The sequence below is a fragment of the Cupressus sempervirens genome, chromosome 3 (assembly GCF_028749045.1).
Source record: "Cupressus sempervirens isolate cs-2001-9-10 chromosome 3, ASM2874904v1, whole genome shotgun sequence".
NCBI lineage: Eukaryota > Viridiplantae > Streptophyta > Pinopsida > Cupressales > Cupressaceae > Cupressus > Cupressus sempervirens.
In genome coordinates, this window is record NC_143120.1 from 290939267 (window position 1) to 290960050 (window position 20784).

At 34.2% G+C, this 20784-nt stretch overlaps 1 pseudogene; it reads left to right on the forward strand.

Annotated features, from left to right (window-relative positions):
- Positions 1-3554: 3554 nt before the first annotated feature.
- Positions 3555-4258, forward strand: LOC149566106 (stearoyl-[acyl-carrier-protein] 9-desaturase, chloroplastic pseudogene; annotated as a pseudogene).
- The last annotated feature ends 16526 nt before the right edge of the window (positions 4259-20784 follow it).

Here is a 20784-nt window from a genome sequence, read left to right on the forward strand (position 1 = left end):
TGGAATGTTAAGGGTCTAAATGCCCCTAACAAAAAGCAATTCTTAAAGTGCAATCTATCATTTTAAAAATATAATATAATATTTATACAAGAAACAAAACTAAATAATGAAGGATAATTATTAAAAAAAGAAACTAGGTTACTAGAATATTGAAATGGTTGAATCAATAGGTGCATTTGGACACATAAGAATCTAATGGGATCCAAGGAAGGTAGAAAATAGTTTCCAAATAATATTAAAAAAATTGGATGAGTTCCAAAATTAAAATTTTTAAAAGTGATATTCGATTCACAATTATTAATGTTTATGGAGCAACTTCTACAACATATAAAAAGGCGGTTATTGGAAGTCTTAAGGAAAGAAAGATATTGAGAGGGGGGTGGGGTGAATTATAATCTATAATTTTTTTAACTCTTTCAAACAAATCAAATGCATTCACCACTAATCCATCTCATATCAACATCATGAACCATATATTCATTAACTAAAATAGATTTATATATCCATCATATGCATAAACCTAAAAATAAATGTAAACACATAACATAAAAGATTTGGTTACCCATAAACCCTCCAAGGTGAAGGTAAAATTGGGGTGGGGATGATACCCAAAAATATTCACTACTGAATAGTAAAGTACAGTTGTTAAGGCTATAAAGTCTAATCACTTCTGGTGATCTACCTTATGAGGGGTCTACCCTACTAAGAGCTTACATGACTTATTCAATCTACCTTGATCAAAGAATTTAAAATTACAACTAAGTAAGCACTCTATTAGTATATTCGAATAGGCCTATTAGGACCACTCTATTAAGAGAATTACCTTGATTCACTTGCTAGAATGTATCAGTAGCACTATGATCCTAGATTATGGATCTCCTCTTTCCAATTCTAGTTTGATCTCCTTATCTGAAAAACTCTTTTATATCCTTTATTGCTAGGTTTCTCTATTAGATCTCTACTTCTAATCATCAAACATAGCCTTCCTTCACTCATACAGTTGACTCTTCAAACTCTCCTTCTTCTCTCTCTCTCTCTCTCTCTCTCTCTCTCTCTCTCTCTCTCTCTCTCTCTCTCTCTCTCTCTCTCTCTCTCTCTCTGATTTAGGCTTTGGAACCTCCTTAAATAACCATCTAGAAAAGTTTCTAGATCATAATCAATGATCCAAAATTCTCCCTTTTGTAGCTTGGTCCTTCCATTTTATTGATTGGTTATGCTGTCATCATAGAGATTGATGACATCTGATAAAATGCATAAACAAATCCTTAGGTGTCTCTACAATCATTAAATCATGTGTAGAATTTGACCAAAATGATTTACATAAGTGTTTGTGTCATCACAAACAGATATGCCAAAAATGGTTTACTCAACACTTGAATACCCTAATGCTCAATCATAACTAATATTCATGTTGTTCCTAGGATTTTGTATGCTTGGCACTTGTTGCCTGACTTTAAGCCACCCTTTTTTTTTTGGCAATAGTGGTCATATCAAGTTAGTCTAGTCAGTCTTGAGTCTAGGTATAAGTCGTTATAGGTAGGCAATCTTTGTTAGGTTCCCCTTCAAATTGCCTTCTTCTTGTCAAGCGAGGTGGGTTATTTGGAAGTCCTGTCATGATGGGTAGGTGATAGATCCCAACCCAGCAAGGATATTATGCTCCCATTGATAATCTCTTTTAGATGGAATGGTGATTGAAGTCATGATTCTTGGACACTCGTAAGGAATCAGAAAAAGTTTCTTTATTTGAGTAATGTAGTGGAGAACTTTAGTGGAAAATCTTCAAGATTGCAAGAGGCTAGTGGCATTGAGAGATCTAATGATATCATATTCTAGTGTGGAAAAAGCTACTTGGAATGAAATTTACACTCTTCTTGTGTTGCAGGAGGAAAGCTGGATGATATTACTATGATAGTGGGGATGGTGGTTAATACACAAGCCCTTTTTCATAGAACCCGATCTGCTTTTACTTGATGAACCCACTAATCACCTTGATCTACATGCAATTTTATGGCTAGAAATATATCTTTTAAAATGGTTTAAAACTTTAATTGTCATCTCACATGCAGGTTTTCACTGACAATTTTTGTTACAATGCTAAAAGAGCATAGCCTTTTCAATCAAGAATTTAGGAACTAATCATGAAATCTACATGCAACAAAGGGAGATTTATTCTAGAGGTTCAAGATGAATCATATATTGATCAACTAAACATGATCATGAAGATAGAAGGAGGGAGTGAATATCCTTGTTTTCACTGTAGTTTTTGCTGACTTGGGCCACATCTACTGCTTTTTTGTCTATGGACAGTGTTTCTATTTCTGCTTCTGCTTCTGCATCTATTGAAGAAACTACAGCTGAAGTCACCAAGCATACTTATGCCTCCATTCTTCAAGAATCAAAGGAAAAGAACAAGGCTTCACCTTCTATCATTTCACAATCTTACCAGGCACCATCACATAAGCCTATTGTTGTAGGTTAAGAGCAGCAACCTGTAGCAAGCCATTGAACTCGAATGCTCAAAGGGTGTAAATTGAAATGGAGAGAATTATCTGCCTCTTGATCAGTTAACGATGATGATATGGGAAGGATAATCTTTGAGCCTTGAAACTAATTTGAGAATCTATCATGAGAATTGAACTTATTTGGGTCAGTCCACTCTTGATACTATCGATTGATGTAGCAATGATGCCCTGAGAAGATGTATTATGCAGATAGAATCAAGATTTCAAATGCAAACTATAAAATGATGAATAGGAAGAATTGTACCATGCAGTTGTAGCTCTTGAAGTTATAAACATATAAGAAACACCACCGCAGCTACTTTTATGGAAAAGAGATCTAAAGAAGATGGTAAACTCGATTGTCGCATCAAGAACTAAAGAATGTTTCTACCATAGAATATAAGATCTACTACCAGTCATGCATCACAATTGATGATATTCAAGGCATATAATATCATGAATTATAATGTGGCACTGTGATCAATGAGTAGTGACCAAATATGGTGCAAGATTTGTTGAATAGCATTGGTTATTAGTCTAAGCATGGTATACCATCGCTGAAGCATTAATTCAATGGGACAAGGAAGCTTCAAAATGATTTTACTTTCAGTATTATCATTGTCATCACTCCCCAACCATACAAAGCATACAATGGAGGAACTTGAATCGATGTCGGGGATAGGACTCAGGGTCTTAAATCTGTTGAACGAACAAGAAAATAGTTGAAGAATATGTCTAGACTTGACCCCCGAGATGGCAATAGTTGCAAGGCTAGTAAAGATCTTGAATGGAGATAGCTTGTAGAAATCTTGAGAAATGATTCTAAAATCCCAAAATTTAGGTCTTGGATTGGTTTGGAATATAGAAAAAGTGGAAGCTAGATCAATTATTGCAATATTTGGTCTTGGTACAGTTGATCTTGCGGTGGCAAAGGGTGCCTAAACAACAAGTGCTTCACATGTTATTGGCATTGACATTGATCCCAAGAAGTTTGTGATTGCTAAAGATTTTGGAGTCACAGAGTTTGTGAATCCCAAAAATCATGATAAACCCATCGAGAATTCTCGGTAGACACAAGACTCTTCACCCGATCTGGCTTTTGAGGCCTTTGTCGATGATGTGAAAGAGCTATGAGAGCGGTCTCATGAATTATTGGATGATTACTTAGTTTTTCTAGTAAGAGATATGATTATCAAGGAAGCATCACTGGCTTATCAGACTATGCTTAACGCTTTAGATGGGGTGCGAGATGAGAGTGGTGCCAGTCCCACATCCTGGGTTGTGTGGAATCGTATGTGGATAGCTGAAGAGAACAGACATGGTGATCTTCTCAATAAGTATCTTTACTTGTGTGGCTGTGTGGACATGAGATAGATTGAAAAGACCATACAATATCTCATTAGATCATGAATGGATCCTCGAACAAAAAATAGTCCTTTTCTTGGCTTTTGCACACATCTTTCGAAGAGAGGACAACATTCATATCACATGGTAATACGACAACATCTGCCAAAGATCATGGTGATCTCAAACTAGCTCAAATATGTGGAAGTATTGCTGCAGATGAGAAGTGCCACGAGATTGCATATACTAAAATAGTTGAAAAGTTGTTTGAGATTGATCTTGATGGTACAGTCACAACTTCTAAAGACATGATACAAAAGAAGATTTCTATGCTGGCCCATTTGATGTAAGATAGGCATGATGATAATTTGTTTGAACATTTTTCAGCTGTTGCACGAAGAAGCAGTAACTAGGGAAGATGTGGCATGCTATCTCCAAGTCCCTGTCTATTGGTGAAAGTCTATTCATTTCACTTTCTTGAAGGCAAAACATATGGAGAGATAGATGAAGAGGCATAGTCCTTTTTCTTTTGGTTTTGAAAGTGGTGTCCAGTCCTTTTAGATTCTAGAATTTGTAAAATTTCACATTCCCATAAGGGGTGTATGCTTGGGATTTTTATATAAGTTGTTGTAAAAGAAACAAAAAGGGGTTCAGCCTTTTCTACATACAGTCAGAGAGCTGGAGTAGAGATGGGGTAAATTGTTGATGTAATAGACTTAATATTGTAGAGTCAATGGAAGGGTGTTTTATATCAATAAGTTCCTGTCCCATTTAGTTAGTTAATGGTTGCTTCTATGTTTCTTTCTTTAAAATCCAAATTACAGAAAGAAAGAAAAGATGTTTCATTCTTTCGTTATGAAGATATGAATTAACTAAGGTAAGATGTGCTTTGGGAGATTCAGAGAAGGATTCATTGGAACTTCTTGATCATTTCATTTATATTTTTGTTGATAGTTTTTGTAGTTTAGTTGATGCTGAGTATATAAATTCATAAGAATTGTGAGTTCTATTGCTTGGTTTATAGATTAGAAAATTTTTTCTTGCCTGGATTAAGTCTTGTTTAGGCTTAATTCGGTTTGCCTCTTTTGCTCTCGGGTTAAGAGCATACCCCATGTTAGTTTAGGAGAGAAAAATAATTCCTTGAACATTATTCACATAGGGAGCTGTACCTTAATTCAGAGGGAAACTAGTTATTCTCATAAACAATTTCCCAACTATTGTGTAAAGTTGTTCTTCATTACAAATTGGGAAAATTAAAAGGACAATAAGAAGAAGAACAATCTGTTTACCAATTGTACTAACTACATGACTCAATGTCTGCTAAATTCTATTTTTAATCAACATAAACTAGCACTTTTTCCATAATAGGGTGCTCAACAACCTAAGACTTTCTCAACTCAAACTAAAATATAAAAAATTCCATAATCATTTGGCCTTCATTGGGTGGCTCAGTCGCAGTGATGATCGACCAATTTTGCCTAGGAAATGATTAAATGTTTGACACTAAAAGGAAACATGACTTAGAGATCAATGATCTGCCTCTTTGACATTAGTGGAAAAAACACTTTGTCATGACTGCTCATTATATTCTAAATTAAAAAATGGTACTCCCCCTTAGACTCTGACTCAGTCTTCATAAAGACTTCATTGTGTACATCATATAGATATGTTTCAAATATACATTACATAATGTCATACCTTTGATCTTCAAATTTTCCCTCTATGACATGTGTCTATTCTTCTAATCAATATCTTATTCCCCCCTTTGTTTACTTTATAGCCAAAATAGTTGTCAATTAGTGCCAAAAAACTTAGTCATTTGGTTGGTTACATTATTGCCAAGTACCATAGACTAAACCTTGTAGACAGTATAAACTGAGCTAGTCATGGAGTATTAATCAAGAAAAATAGAACAGAATGTAAACTGAGCATAAAGTAATTAATTAAGTAGAGTAGAAAGTAGTGTTGACTGAGGTGTAATAGTAACTGAGTTGTTACAATGTCAACTGAGCTCAATAATGCTTGTCGAGTCATCAATGTTAACCAAGTTCCATGCCAACTCCAGAGTGATCAATGTGGAATGAGCACCAGTGTCAACCAAGTGCCAAAGTTTATCAAGTTCATTGTGTTTTTGAGTATTAGTATATCACCCAAGTGGTCTTCACAGCTTGAGTGTTAGCACTGAGCTGACTAGGTGAAAATGGTTCAATATGGTATTGTAGCCAACTCTAGAAGGTAATTATTTGGATTGGTATGAATGTGAGATATCTTATCAAATCCAAATGTGAGTGTGAAATAAGAGAATATGAATATGAAGATTGACTAAAGCCTACAAGCAGTATAAGAGGAAATGCAGAGTCTCATCCATCATAATAAGGTGGATATTTTACATCAAAGGAATCTCATTCAACAAATCGAGTTGCAGAGCAGAGATCAAATACTGATTCATCCTAATAAGTGCATTAGTCAAATTATCTAACAAGGTCAACTTAACAATATTATATAAAATATCCTAACTGAGTACATACTTCATTGTATTATATAAATCCTCTTACAAGGTGGACTTAACAATCCTTGTTGCTCCTAATAGGGCAAATCACCAAAAGTGATCAATTGTAAGCCTTAATAGGACAACTTTATACTGTAGTACTAAAGCTTGTGGGTATCATCCCACCCTAGTTTTACTTTCTATTTGGAAGGTTTTTAGGTTACCAATTACTGTGTCAAGTGTTATAAATATTTTTATTGCTTTCATCATGCATGCAATTAGACTAGATTAGTTTATAAAGGATTAAATGGTGAATTGAAGTAAAAATTTTATTGGTTCCTGATCCACCCTACCTCTCATTCACCTAGCCTATTCTACATTTCCAACACCCTTGTGTATGTATTTTCCTTTTATTTCTATTTTCCCCTTGTTTTCTCCACTTATGTCTATCAGGGTGAAGGGGTCAAACCATATTTATCCAAAAATGGTTTGTGAATCTATATATCCATAGAAAGTGCATTGTCCCCATTAGTTTTGATAGATTCCATGTTCTAAATGTTTACAAAAATTAAGGGAGGGGGAGGGGGGAGGTGAATTAGTTACTCAAGGTCCATAAGTACCATTTGAACAATTAAACATTTAAACATTCACTATTCTTAATATCCTACTATTTCTTGGTCTCGATTGTACTGATAAATAAATTAGTATCCTAAACATAACATACTTGTTGAATGTAAACATTATCAAATGTAAAACATCATAAAACATTCACCACAAGTTTGACAATAGGATTTTATGTGGAAATCCAATTTGGGAAAAACCACCAATAACATGTCACCACTTTTTCACTCTTTCGAAGTGAGCTTTGTTATGAGCCAACCTTGTTAAAGGTTACAATACTCACTATTAAATGTGACCTAGTTAGAGGATTTAATCATCCTATTAGGAGTAGCCTTGTTAGATGACTTTGGTCATTCCATTTATAATGTCACATTGCTAAAGGATTTACATAGACTATTAAGTCCTTCAAATGATTGTTAGGTCAACCTCTATTAAAAGGATCTCAATACAAACTATTTATAGTTATTAGAAAGAAAACAATAGGGTTTGATCTGTATGATTACAACCTAATTTTATAGGTTTAGATCATTTTTTGGTTCATGTGAAAATTCACTAATAATTTCTCCATTATCAACTATGTTCTTGATTCTCTTGGCAACCCATCAAGCTATCAATCTTCTCCTTTCAAAAAACTTAAACCTTTTGCTCAAATTTAGTTATCAACTTCAGCAACATCTATGCAAGAAACTCCTTTCTATTTCTTCATTCTCACTCTCTCACACACATTTTCCTTCAACTCTATGCCTCCTTAAATAGGTTATTCTTGCTTTTCCATTTTCCATGATCACCATAGATCTTAGGGTTTATGATCTGGTTCACCAAATTCATTGTATCTGTCCACCTTCTTGATCATCCCCTAGAAAATTCTTTGGAATCCATATATTCAGTCTTTACATAATCCTCTCCTTGAATTTAATGATCCAACTTATCCATATTATCTTCAACATAGTTTACATATCCCAAGAAATCAACTGAGTCAGCTAGAAATCACAATTTCTCATATACATTCAAAATACTGTCACTCAAAAATCACTAAGTTCTAATACTTAGTCATCACTTAATCACTCGGTTACTATAAAACTTATGGCTCAACATTAACTGACTTTCTTGGTCAATACTGATGCTTGGTCAACACTAATGCTTGGTCAACACTAGATTTGCTTAGCTTGCACAAGAACTTGGTTAACTCTAGCATCACTCGACAATCCCTCAATCTTTTAGTTTTTGTTCAATTAAGCTTTACATCTATGATATAAACAATCACTTTGTCTTATCAAAGTTTGACTAATAAAATGTCCATTGTAGCTTCCTTTTCATAACTCAACCTTTCCTCTTAGGTGTTATTATTATGAGCAATCTCTCAAATCCTCTTCATCAATCAAATAGATATGATATTTAGATCAAATAGCAACATGTATTATCAGTAGATTTGACATCAATGAAAAAAAAAATTGTTCCAATTGTAAGTTTCCAACATTCCAAAACTAAAATTTAATTTCTAGTGGAACAACTAATTCAACTAGACTTTCTATAATAGAGAGATGGGAGTCTTGAATTGCTATCTCCTTAGCTAATGCTAGATGACTTCACATTACCTCCAAATGAGGTATCAACATGGATTGAATAGAAATTGATTTGGCTCTAATTTTTCCATTTGTGGCTTGTAATTCAGCCAATCTCCCTTTGAGCAAAAATTAATATGTTAAAATGAATAGAGCTTGAACTTGCATCCATGCTCAAATAATTTCCTGTAGATTTCCTATCTAGCTACAATTTCTCAATTTGATCTTGAATGTCTTGTGTGAACATTTATACATCACACAACATTTTATACAAATTTTGAATGATTTTTACAAATCCGTCTATAGTATTTACAAGGTTAGAAAGTTCAACTTTTCTTATAGCAATCTTGGTTGACACTTTCTCCAAAACTTGTATCTCAAATTTCTTGTTAGACCAATGCAGTAATTTCTCATTCACCTCAATGTCATCATTGTTAACCAACAATGTAAAGTAACTAGAATATAAGAGGTTCTTTCTCATTTATACCATGTATATCAAATGCTTCAACAAAGATATGCTTAATCCCATGCAATACGTACCTCTATTGATATTCCCTTTTCATATCTTCTTGTTTTTTCTTCCTTGCCAATACATCTTACAAAATTTGTATTTGATCTAGAGTCATATTATCAAGATCAAACTTAGGAATAAAAATTACCTCATCTAGTGTGAGTGGCTTCCCAGGTGACTTAACCTTCTTCTTTATTTTATTTTCCCTTAGTGTGTTGGTGCTCAACAATGTGATCTACAATGATGTCACTTCAATACTCAACCTTGACATCTCTTGGCCTATAGATGCAATCTCCTTTAGAGTAGGTATCACATGTCAACCAAGTGTAGTAATTTTTTCTATTCTAGATAATGTAAAGGTCACTACACTTGGTAGCTGAACCAATCTTTTAGTTGTCACTTACTATTTTCTTCTTGTGCTTCCTTGGTCCTTAGTTGCACAACCTACTTGATTCCCTCAACTTGAGGTCTCAAGGAATCATTTGAAAATTTATTTGCTTTCTCTTACTCTTCTCCTACTTCTCTATGAATGAAAATATTGGCCACGTGCACTAGATGTAAAAGTGTTATCATTTCCTTTCCTAATTCCATGACACTTATATCTTGCTGACTCTTCTTCTCAACTATGACTATTGAATGAACAAGTGCTGACTCCACAGTTGGCACCTTCTCAATCCTTGGATAGTCATGAATTTGTTTCAAAACTCTATTGATGCATGGTAGAGTAGGATCTGATCTGGCATTAATGAATACTTCATTCTTGATTTCTTCCTTTGTCAAGACATTAACATTTGTATTTGTTTCTTTAGGGATGTCTTCAATAGTAACAAAATCTTGTTTTTTAATTTCCTCTAGCTTTCTCCTTATTTCTTTATCAAGATTATCTAGTTAATTATAATGTTCTTTATTGTCCAATTCAACATCTTCTTCCTCCTTTTCTTCTTTTGTTGTTGGAACTAATAACCCAAATGTCCTTTTCCAAACCAATATACTTTCTTGTACTAGATCTTCTATTTTCTTTTTCAAAATTTTATAGGTCCTTGTCTTAGGTGCATAATTCTTGGAAAAATCCCTTAGGGCTATAGACATGTGTGTCTTCCCTAAATCTGGCATAGTCTTGGCTAGAGTGGTTTCTCTTATTTGTCTTTTTTTAGACAATGACCATCTCCACTTTGTATCCATCTTATTGTATAATTCTTAAGGGATTGCCTTGCCTAACTCTATAGGCATGTATTTAAACTTTATCATCATATCTTAATATTTCTTTCTCAACCTCTTCTTTATTAATCCTCTCTAAAGAATCATATTTAACATGTTTGAAACCTAAAATTCATGTTGAATTTTTAATATTGTCAATACCTGATCAATATCTTGAGGAGTTCGCCTAGAAACAATTTGAAATTTGCTCATATCATCTGATTTAATTCTTTCTCTTTCATCCTTTTCATCATCAGGCATAACTATGAGTTTCCTCCTTGGCTTCTTCTTCAAACCTTGCTCAGTCCCTTTGCTTGTTGGCTTTCTCTTTGATGGAGACTTTCCCTTAACTTGCTTAGTGATCTTTGATGTTCCTTCTTTGGCTCAATAGCTATAGGAGATGTTGGATTAGATCCCTATATTTTTACTCTTCTTTGAGGTGTAGAGGCGGGAAGTGTATCACCTTTCTTTAAATTCCTCTTTACCTTAGGATCTACAATTACTATGTTCTTCTATTTTTGTGCTCGAGGTGTGATAGCCACCAATTCTTTTCCTTTTGTCTCATCTTCTTCTTCTTCATTAGTTTCCTAATCTTCCCCTTTGCCCTATGTAATCTATAGGGTCCTTCTCCAAGTTTTCCTTCAAGATCTATAATCACTTTCTTCCTTTTCCTATCCATCTTGGGCACTTTGGTTTGAATGAGAATCTTGATCTTACTTGTGTCATATGTGTCAAATAGATTGGAATTCTGATCAATTACCTCTGATAGTAAGGGTGTCACCACTACAAATATCTCATCAATGTTCACTTCATACTACATAGGCCTTAGCCATGCAACCCTTGGTAAAACTCCATGTGCATAGGTGTAGTTAATTTCCACCATGAGGCAAATATCATCATAGTAATGATTAACAACTCACTTGGGATCCTCATTTTGTTCTTCATTTTACCTTTGAATTCATCAAAATATCCATCTAAAATGGTTTCAAAATTCTCTCCCAAATTCTCCATGTAACCATGTATTTTCTTGATTACTAGTCCAGATTTATCCTACACAATATCACCTATGGTTGGAAATTAATTTTGTACATAAAATAATATTCACATTAGAAGTGAGCCAAACTTACATGATGTATACTTAGTCTTCCTGATGGATCCAATCTTTTCTACCAACTAGATCAACTGTAGCTCAAGAATGTCATACTTGTGATCCTTGTTCACAATTTTGTAGCCCAAGTCTTCTACAATTCATAGTACACTCTTCAGTCAGCTAGAGTAATAGAATTTTTGTGCAATCACATGTACTACAAACTTAATGAGAAAATTGGTAATGCCATCAATAAATATTCTTTGGTTGTTCCATTTAGTCTTTGTTTGTTCTTCTATCACATTTATGGTTTGGAAACATACTGTCTTAACATGATCTAGGGTAGGGTACCCTGTAACTTAATGAACTATTGTCTTTGTTACCTTAACTAGCCCATTCTCCAGCCACATCTTCATGTCATGTACCATGCTTAACACAACTTTAAAACCCTCAAAAAAGTTAGGGCATAGGTAAGCCCTTGCTTGGTAACAATTTTGTTCTCATCTTTTAGTACTCCATTCTTGCATAGCTTCTCATAAGTGTTACTTAGCTCAAAATCACTGGTTTCTCCAAAATTACACATATAACATGAATGAACATCATGCACCATGATGATTCAAGGAGGTATGGATAAAAATGTACCTAACACATCTCTTGTCATCACAACTTTTGGATACACCTTAAATTTTGGTGGGGACATTGACCATTCCTCACAATCTGTGCATTGCTTTCTTTCATAGCTTCCTTTCTTCTTCTAGATGTTGGTGATGTGATGAAGGGGGCTCCCCTTAATGCCATAAACACATAATATAAATAATTAAACAATAATAATTTATGAGAATAAAATATATACTTCTTATTATCACCGCAAATGTAGAATTGCATAATTCAAAATTACAATATGCTAACCCACATGGATGACTTCATTATAGTAACCTATAAGACAAAGCTACGAACTATCACCCAAAGCTATCTTAGAAAATGTTGGGGTATTTCTTAAATAGGCAATTTTATGCCACTTGGGAAGGTTCTAGACACTCAAACTTAATACCTAGGGCTAATAGACCCTAACAATACATATAGAGTTGGCCAAATGCACCTTTGACATTTATTTTAGAAATTTTGGGTAGCCAAACTTTAGAAGGCCATAACTATTGAATTGTTTCTCTAATTGACTTTTATAACCACTTTTTGGAAACCTTAGATCCTAATCTACATGATTCAATCTACGCAAGCACTCATATTTGTGTAAATGCCCATCCGTTGAGTTTTTAGGCCCCATCCAGAGCATCTAAGGCCTTAAAAACTAAGCCTAAATTTTTATACCAAAATTACACACCAAAAATATGGAATAATTTCACAAATATATACAATCTGGCCATGAAACTCCACTGACAAGTTGATATATCTAAAATGCATCTTCACCTTTGAAATTAGAACATTCCAAGCCAGTATGACTAAATTACTATGTAGAAAGCCTCCACACAAAAAAACTCTACATGAAGACAACACTTATTAAAGCAACTAAAAGGAAATATTTTTTGGGTGATGCAAGATTGATTTTACACCAAGGATGCTCCTGCATCAAACACCTAGGAAAATTTAAGAAGTGACCTTGTCACATCTCAACTATTAAGAAGAAAACCAAGATAGTTAACCTCCTCCTTTGCTATCCATGATGAATCTTATACTAGCCTCCCTTTCTATTTGACCAAGTATTCTTCATAAGTTATGTTCCTTGTACTTTTTCCAATATGACTGTCCAATAACTCCTCAATCTATTTTGTAGATGAACTAGCTGTTGGAATAATCCACTACACTTCTGCAACTTCATCCCCATCACCTCCTTTATGGTACTCTGCCAAATCTAAAATATTAAACACTGGTGAAATATTCAATTTAGTAGGTAATTGCATTTCATAGGAATTTCCAAAATCATGTTTTTTCACTACCTTACATAGTCCAAACTTATTCATTTTTAGTTTATTATATGTACCCACTAGAAAATGCTCTTTTTGCAAATGAAACATGACTTCATCTCCAATTTGAAACTCCTTATACCTCCTTTTCATTTTGGTCTTAGCCTTATACTATGTATTCATATTTATAATGTGCTTCCTCACATCCTCATGGATATTCTTCAAATATTCAACAAATTCTTCTTCTTTAGCACTACTTATCTCTCCTTTATCCAACTGCCTCAGTTTAGAAGCATTTCTGGGACTACTCCCATAAAATATGTAATGGTGATTTACTAGTACTCCCATTGACATAATTATTATATGTGAATTCTATCTGTGGTAAAATAAAATCCCATCTTTTTGGTTTATCTCCAACCAAACATCTGAACAAGCTTCCAAACTGTGATTCACAACTTCTATCTGTCCATCAGTCTGTGGATGATGTGATGAACTAAACTTAAAATCTATCTCCAATTTCTTCCACAATGTATGCCAAAAATACCCAAAAAACTTTGTATATCAATATGAAACTATACTCTTTGGAAGATCATGTAGTGTCACCACTTCTTTAAAAAATAACTCTACCACATGAACAACATCACTCGTCTTCTTTTAGGAAATGAAATGTGCCATCTTTGAAAACTTGTCAACCACCACAAAAATAGAATCATGTCCTCGTTGAGTCCTTGGTAATCCAAGAAAGAAGTCTATACTAACATCCTCCCATGACTTCTTTGGTATATGGAATGGCTGATACAAACCTATATTATGCTTTACTCCTTTTGACATACTCTACAACTCTACAAAAACTTCTTCACATCTTTCTTAAATGGTTTTATCTCTACCAAAATGTTCAGCCAATCCTCCACTATGCTTCTCGTTGATGATATTCTCTCTCATTAAACTCCTTGGAATGCATAAATGGCTTCCTTTAAACAACATACTGCCTTGGATTATGAAATCCAACCACTTTGTCCTATCAAGTGTAATAGGTTCTGTACAAGCCTCTCAAGCTTCACCAAAATCAAGATCCTCCATGTACAAATTAATGAGTTCCTTGAACCCAACCACCTCAATTTGTATCTCTTTTAGTAAAAGTTGTCTTCTATTAAGACCATCTACAAATTTGTTAGACTTCCCACTCATGTGTTTCAAAAGAAATATATAACTCTACAAAAACTCAACCCACTTCAAATGTCCTTGGTTTAATTTTCCTTGACTATTTAAATATTGCAAAGCTTGATGATTAGTATACAGAACAAACTCCTAGAAAGAAGATAATGTCTCCATTTCTTCAATGCTTGAACTATAGCATAAAATTCTTGATCATAAATATAATATTTTATTTTGGTATCATTCAATTTCTTACTAAAATAACCAACAAGTTTACCTTCTTGGATCAAAAAAATCCTATTGTAGTACCACTAGCATGACAATCTACTAGAAACACCTTGTAAAAATATGGAAGTGCTAAAACAAGTTTCTCTGCAACTTTTTGTTTCAACATATTAAAACTCTTATCTCCTCCTAGAGTCCACTTAAATTCTTTCCTATCCGCTCTCATTTTTTCAGTCAAGGGTCCACAAATACCACTAAACCCTCTTCTAAACTTTCTATAAAAACTAGACAATCCATGAAAAGATCTTACCTCTATAGCATTATTTGAAGTAGGTCATTCAAGGATAGCCTTCACTTTCTCTAGGTCCATTTTTAGACCTTTTACTAAAACTGCAAATCCTAGGTACACTAACTCCTTCTTCAGAAAACTACACTATTTTAGATTTATCTGCAACTTTTCTACCCTCACCTTATCAAACACCTTATGAATATGCATCAAATGCTCCTCTAATTTCTTACTAAAGATCAAAATATCATCTAGGTAAACAATGATAAACTTACCCAGAAACTCCTTCAATACTTGATTCATGAGCCACATGAAAGTACTCAGTGCATTGCTTAGCCCAAAAGGCATGACTAACCATTTGTACAATTATTCCCTTGTCTTGAAGGTAGTCTTTCACTCATCACCTTCTTTGATGCATATCTGATGGTATCTACTCTTCAAATCTATCTTTATAAAATACTCATCTCCACTCAAATAGTCCATAATACTATCCATCCTTGGCAATATAAATATATATTTGATTGTGATCTTTTTGATAGGATGACAATTTGTGCACATCCTCCATTCTCCATTCTTCTTTGGTGTTAATAATGTTGGTACAACACATGGACTCAAAATATCTCAAATCAACCCCTTGTACAACAACTCATGAACTTGTTTATTCAACTCATTACTTTCTATTGGTGTCATTCTATGCACTGCCTTGTTCGAAAAACTGGCTTCTGGAATCAAATTCATATGATGATTGATCTTCCTAATGGGGGGTAATCCATCAAGTAGATTATCTGATATAATATCAATAAACTCTCCCAACAAATTTACAACTTCTACAAGGACCTCCTCTACTTCTTCCTTACCATCTTTTCAGATTACAACAAAATACATATGCTCATGCTTCATACCTTGGAGAAAATCTTGTCCATCAACAAAACATATTCTGGCATCACTACATACCTTTTCTTCTTTCTCCTTCAATGGCTTTAACTTATGTTTTACTCCATCCTTTGTTAGAGTGTAGGTATTTTTTCACCCATCATGTACAACATGCCTATCAAACTACCATGGCCTACCTAGTAACATATGACATATCTCCATAGGTATGATATCCCAAAGCCCCTCATCTTGGTAGCTTTTGATCTTGAACTTCACTAAGCATTGCTCAGTGACCATGACCTTGTGATCATCTTGCATCGAAGAAATATGATATAGGCATGGGCATTTCTAGCTCTTTAGCTTCAATTTTGTGACCATCATTAATGACACTAGATTGTCAGTACTTTCACCATCAATGATCACTTCACAATACTTATCTTCATATTTGCACTTGGTGCAAAACAAATGCCTCCTATGATCAAGTTCATTCTCACCACTCAACAAGACTCTTTGATTAACTAGGACTTCTCTTTTAGCATCTTCAAAATGGGATGATTTGGCAACTTTTTCAACATGCACAACTCTATCCTAGCCGTCCATTCTTTGATATGTCCTTCCTTGGTGCTAGGAATACTCAAATGCTCTATGCCCTTCTTATCTGCAGTAAAAACATTTCCCACGGAAGCCTCCTCTTCTAGATCTTTGTCCTCTGCCTCTTCATCTTTGATCTCTATTATTTTGATCTTGGAAATGATTGGAATTGTTCCCCCTCTAGTTTTGACTACTACTTCTAGCCTCATCCTTGTTCTTTTGATCATCATTTCCACCTCCATAAGATCATCCATCAGATCTTCCATTGTGACCTCTACAACTATTTTTGTTATCAAAATTTTTGCTTAGCTTCTTCTCAAATCTTAGGGAAAATTGGTATGCCTCCTCAATGCTGGTCATTTGAACCAGACTTAGCTCCTCATGAATGCTTGGCCTTAACCCATTAAGATAATGAGCCACTTTCTCCTTATCAACTTCTGCATGGCTGGTTCTAGTGAGAACTTGGCAAAAATCTTTAGTATACTCTTGAACATATTTTCCTACTTGCTTCAACCCTTGCATTTTCTTCAATAGATCAAGCTCATGATCCATGAGAATAAATTGTCGCTTCATTTTAGCTACCATCCGATCTGATTTGGTGATTTTGTCCTTTCCTCTTTTGTTTCACTCCAACTAAATCTCCTACCACCAAATCTTTGCATGATCCTTTGGTTTGGCCTTCACAAACTTGACCCTATCTAGGTCTTCACTATCTTCATATTCAAAGCACCCTTCTAATTCATTAATCCAGTTGATAAATTCCTTTAGATTGAGATTTCTCAAAAATATGGGAACATCAAACTTAGGTCTTTTCCAATACTAGAAATGACCTTAAAAATCTTTGCCTCCTCTGGGTTAAGATCTTCCTCCACTACAATTTGGTCCACATTTCCTACTTCTTCTCTTTCATCCTCGCTTTCATCATCTCCTATGAAAAGATTCATTCCTCTATGCATTTTTTCTTGCAATGCTTGCATTTTCCTCTAGAGGGTTCTAAAATCCTTAGGTGTAACACCTTTGGCTCTTCTACTATGCTCTCTTTGTGGAGGCATTTTCATGCTTCTGCTGAAACCCTAGTGAAAACTACCTCACAGTCGATAATCTATCTACACACACAACCCAAACAACAATCTTGATGTGTGCTACCTCACAATCTATGATCTATCCACACACTCAAGAACTCCATCTCTAATACCACTTGATGAAGGGTGCTCTCCTTAGTACCATAAACACATAATAGAAATAATAAAACAACAAAAATTTGTGAGAAAAAATATGGGTTTCTTATTATTGCCACAAATGTAGAATTACAAAATTCAAAATTACAATATGCTAACCCACATGGACGCCTTCATTATAGTAATTTGCAAGAAAAAGTTGCGAACTATCACCCGGAGCTATCCTAGACAATGTTCAAGTATTTCTTAAATGGGCAATTTTATGCCACCCAGGAAGGCTCTAGACACTCAAACTTAATATCTAGGGCCGACAGACCCTAACAATACATATAGAGTTGGCCAAATACACCTTTGACACTATCAACTCAGTTGACACTATAGCTCACTGGGAACTGTCAACTCAGTTAATATTGCAACTTAGTTGACATTTCTTACTTCATGAAAGGTTAACATTGTTTTCTTAGTTCTTTTATGAGCTTAGTTAACACTATAGACTGGTAACTCGGTTACTACTAACTTTCCATTATGACTAAGTTTTTTGACACTAATTGACAATATATCTTGGCACGAGATTAAAAATCTCCCCTTCTGAATTAGTGATAAAAATACTTATCATGCACAATATTTGAAGTTCAAAATTTCTTTAGTTAAAATCTCCCTTTGTGTATACTATGTTATGTAGCTTGATTTTCTCTAAAGACTTTGCAACTCGGTTTGAACTGAAAATTTTATTTTTTATTTTTCAAATTTGTTTTTTTTTATCTTCTTTTTACATATCTTTCCTATTGTACATATTTTCATTTCCTATGCATAACTCCCTTTACATGTAATAAATATGTACATATACTTTGCCCTTTTGTATACCTTATAAATGCCAAAAATTTACAAGGTTATGCCAAAATGAGAAAGAAAATCAAGGTGTACCTTCAAATTTAAAGACAAATCCTTATCCCAGTTATCTTACAGCACCTTGAAAATGTGTAGATTAAATTGAAGCTTTGATAATAACTCATACATACGATCTACAACTGATAGATTTGTATCTTTGACTAGTGTCCTTGCATGATCAATTCTCTTTTGCATAATGTCCATGTGGGGAAGTATCATACTTTGAAAACCAATGATGTCCTTATTATGGATTCTTCCCTTAGCAATTCTGCCTAAAGATTTGTCAAGAATCTAGTTTTTGCAAAATGATTGGAACTGGAGCTTGGATTAAGTACCAACTAATTTGCACTATTCTTTAGGTCTATGTCAATCTTGGCCAGTTTCTCTTTTATTTCCTTGGTAAAGTTAGTGGAATCACTCAACTTTCCAAATAAAGACACAACATTGTTTACAACATTCTCTAATGAAGAAATAATTCTACTTGATTAATTGCTATCTTCTACACTACATTCTCTAGTGCTTTATTCTCAAACTTCATTTAAGATTTCATAAGAAGTTTTTCCTACCCATTAATGTCCTCATTGAAATTATGTACAATATTAATCAATTGATAAATGATAGGGGCTTTTTCATTTACCTCTATAGATAGAGCATCCACAAACATTTCTTTGATGTCTTCTAAGACTTTGCGTCTATCTCTTTTAGCCCTTAGCATTAGCTACTTGGCTCTTTTCTTCCATAGTTCTCCTGAAATGTCCATTTCCTCAGCAGATGGATTGGATTGGTCCCAATTTGGGATTACAATCTCTTCATCAAGATCTATGCCATCAACTATCCACCCTTTGCCTTTTCTCTTTACAACTGAAGAAGGAATTATCTCTTTGCACATATTAACTAAGTCCTTCTCTTGTTGCTGCTCAGTTGCGACTATGGGACTCTGATTCTTAGTTGCCTCTAGGAGAGAGCTTGGTGAGGGTGTAGTATTCTTCACTTCACTGCTTGGTTAAAATAGATTCAACTTAATGGGTTAATGCTTAGGTATTGCCTTAGGTAGAGTTGTAGGAAGTGATGTCATTACCTCTACAACAATCTTCTCAAGATCATAATCTTTAATTGTCTAAACCTTTGGTAGGTCTTCCTCTTCCTTAATATCAAAAATGGTCTTCTACACAGTTCTTGTGGATTGTAAAACATCTTCTATATTATTTGAAAAAACTTGAAATTTTTTAAATCTAGGAGTTTATTTTTTTCATATTTGGACATTTCCTCCTTGACTTCTTTGTTAGAGAGATTAGGAATGAGACTCCATAGAGTCTTCTCTTTAATATCCTTCTCTATTTTTTCTACATTATCCCAATGATGTCAAACAACCTTCATTAAGTCTTTAGAGCTTTCCCTTTAAGTTCAAAATGTTCATATTTCTATCTTGCCATTTTTTCAACTAACACTTCCACAATTTGTTTATGCTCCTCTTTGCTTTCAGAGTCATACTAGAAGTATTTAAATCCTGCCATACCCCTTCCTTCCCTTATATTTTTCATTTTTTGGTCAAAGGTAGGGGGTGCCTTCTTCAAAGAAATAATTGGGGTGTTATCTTCATCTATATCATCCTCATTCTCATCTAGCCTTAGTTTCTTTCTTGGTTTCCTTGGCTTTAAGACAATAATCACAAGAGTAGACCTTGTTGTTCTCTTTGGTGAAGGATTAGATGGGTCTTCACCTTCTTCTTGGGAGTTTCCTCTACCTCTTCTTCTCCATCACTTTTCTCTTCATCTTCCTCTTCATTTTCCTCTTCTTTATTATCACCCTTTTCTTCAGTGAGCATAAGAGGTGAATCTGATTTTGCAAGTTTCTTCCCAATGTCTTCCAACCTCTTCTTTCCTCTCTTTTAAATTTGAGAGATCTGAATCTAAAGTGAGATTCTTGTCTAGGCTTCTTTGTATGTCCCAAAAGAAGTAGTCTCAGGGTCCATGGGCTCATTGATGAGAGCCTTAATAATGTCTTTTGTTTCATCAATGTTAACCCCATATGATAGAGGTTTTACCCATATAATCCTAGGTCTTACTACCTATATATGAACTCTATCATGGTCAACCAAGAAGCATATATCATGCTCATAATCTTCTACAAGTTTTTTAGGGATCATAAAATTGCTTTGCATCCTCTCCTTGAAGTTATCAAAGTATGCATTCGTGATGCTTTCAAAGTTCTCATCTATCTCCTTTATGAATTTATTAATCTGATACAATATTGAGGTGAATTTCTTCCAAACAACATTTCCTTTTGAAGGAAATAATTTATGTACATAAAAAAAATAACTAAGACTGGACCAAAATTACATGAGTTATTCTTGAAGGC